The sequence below is a fragment of the Macaca nemestrina genome, chromosome X, assembly GCF_043159975.1.
Source record: "Macaca nemestrina isolate mMacNem1 chromosome X, mMacNem.hap1, whole genome shotgun sequence".
Lineage (NCBI taxonomy): Eukaryota > Metazoa > Chordata > Mammalia > Primates > Cercopithecidae > Macaca > Macaca nemestrina.
Window position 1 is genome coordinate 130035005 of NC_092145.1, and position 2390 is coordinate 130037394.

A 2390-nucleotide genomic window follows, 5' to 3' on the forward strand; every position below is an offset into this window, starting at 1 on the left:
TGCATACCTACCAGCAACGAATGAGAGTTTCTGTGGCTCCATATCCTCACCAGCATTTGGTGCTGTCAACAGTTTTCATTCTGGCCATTCTAATAGGTGTGTAGTGGTATTACATTGTTGTTTTGATTTGTAATACCCTGATGGCATATGATGTGGAACATCTTTTCATGTGCTTATTTGCCATCTGTATATCTTCTTTGCTCTGAAGCATGTTCAGATCTTTTGCCCATTTTTTTTTTTTTTTTGAGACGGAGTCTCGCTCTGTCGCCCAGGCTGGAGTGCAGTGGCCAGATCTCAGCTCACTGCAAGCTCCGCCTCCCGGGTTCCCGCCATTCTCCTGCCTCAGCCTCCCGAGTAGCTGGGACCACAGGCGCCGCCACCTCGCCCGGCTAATTTTTTGTGTTTTTAGTAGAGACGGGGTTTCGCCGTGTTAGCCAGGATGGTCTCGATCTCCTGACCTTGTGATCCGCCCGTCTCGGCCTCCCAAAGTGCTGGGATTACAGGCTTGAGCCACCGCGCCCGGCCCTTTTGCCCATTTTTAAATTGGGTTGTTCTTTTTCGTATTGTCAACTTCAGCTTTTCCATATACTTTGAATAACAGTCTTTAATCATGTCTTCTGCAAATATTTTCTTCCTATCTGTGGCTTATTTTCTCATTCTGATGACAGTATCATGCTCAGAGCAAAAGCTTTCATAATTTTAACAAAGTGCAACACTCATCAATATTTTTTTCATGGTTCATTTTGGTGTTGAATCTAAAATATCATAATCATATCCAAGGTTATCTAGATTTTCTCCTATGTTATCTTCTAGAAGTTTTATAGTTTTGTGTTTTACATTTAGGTCTAGGATCCATTTTGGGTTAATTTTAGTGAAAGGTGTAAGATCTGTCTAGATTCATATTTTTGCATGTCTTGTTGCTTTAATACCATTTGTTGAAAAGACTATGCTTTCACCATTGTATTGCTTTTGCTCCTTTGTCAAAGATAATCAATTATATTCATGAGGGTATTATGGACAAATAAAATTGTGTATTACGCAGGTGCAAAAGTAATTTTGGTTTTGGAAAGTGAATTTTAAATCATTATAACTAGGCTCAAACACATCTTTATTAATCAAAATACGAAGCATTACGATCAACACATTTTTGCCAACGAGAAATGTTTGTTTTATTCCTGTAGAGTAAAAATCCGTGCTTCGGGACTCGACGAACTCTTGGAAAGCATTTTCTGCATCCTGCTGGTTGTGAAAGCGTTTTCCCTGCAAAAAAAAGTTGTGGAGATGGCTGAAGAAGTGGTAGTCGGTTGGCAAGAGGTCAGGTGAATATGGCAGATGAGGCAAAACTTCATAGTCCAATTCGTTTAGCTTTCGAAGCCTTGATTGTGCGATGTGCGGTCCGGTGTTGTGGAGAATTGGGCCGTTTCTATCGACCAATGCCGGCTGCGTATGTTACCGTTTTTGGTGCTTTTCATTGATTTGCTGAGCATACTTATCTGATGTAACGGTTTCACCGGGATTGAGAAAACTGTAGTGGGTCAGACTGGCAGCAGACCACCTAACAGTGACCATAACCTCTTTTTGGCGCAAGTTTGACTTTGGGAAGTGCTTTGGAGCTTCTTCTCAGCTCAACCACCGAGCTGGGCATCGCTAGTTGTCATATAAAATCCACTTTTCGTCGCAGGTAACAATCCGATTGAGAAATGGTTCGTTGTTGTTGCGTAGAAAAAGAGAAGACGACACTTCAAAACAATGATCTTTTAAAATTTTTGCTCAGCTCACGAGGCACCCAATTATCGAGCTTTTTCACCTATCCGATTTGCTTCAAATACTGCAGGACCGTAGAATGGTCCACGTTGAGCTCTTCTGCAACTTCTTGTGTAGTTGTAAGAGGATCAGCTTCAATGACTGCTCTCAATCGGTCGTTGTCAACTTCCGATGGCCAGCCACTACGCCCCTCATCTTCAAGGCTATTGTCTCCTTTGCAAAACTTCTTGAACCACCACTGCACTGTACATTCGTTAGCCGTTTCTGGGTCAAGTGCGATGTTGATGTTGCGCGTTGTCTCTGTTGCTTTATGACCCGTTTTGAACTCGAATAAGAAACTCGCTTAAATTTGCTTTTGGTCTCACATCATTTCCATAGGCTAAAATAAGCAGAAAATAAACAGCAAGTAATAAGTCATTAGCCAAAAAACAAACAAACAAACAAACAAACAAACAAAAAACAAAAAAAACCCCCAAAAAACCATAAAAATAAAAATAAAAAAACCCATAAAGCGAGAAAAGCCCACTAAAATTATGTGTAACGTAACCACATTATTTAAGAATTTATTCCAATATCAAATGGCAAATTCCAACATTTCAAAAACTGCAACTATGTTTGCACCAACC

At 40.6% G+C, this 2390-nt stretch overlaps 1 pseudogene; it reads right to left on the reverse strand.

The window, feature by feature from the left end:
• Positions 1–1111: 1111 nt before the first annotated feature.
• LOC139360836 (histone-lysine N-methyltransferase SETMAR-like) lies at positions 1112–2140 on the reverse strand (annotated as a pseudogene).
• Positions 2141–2390: the final 250 nt, after the last annotated feature.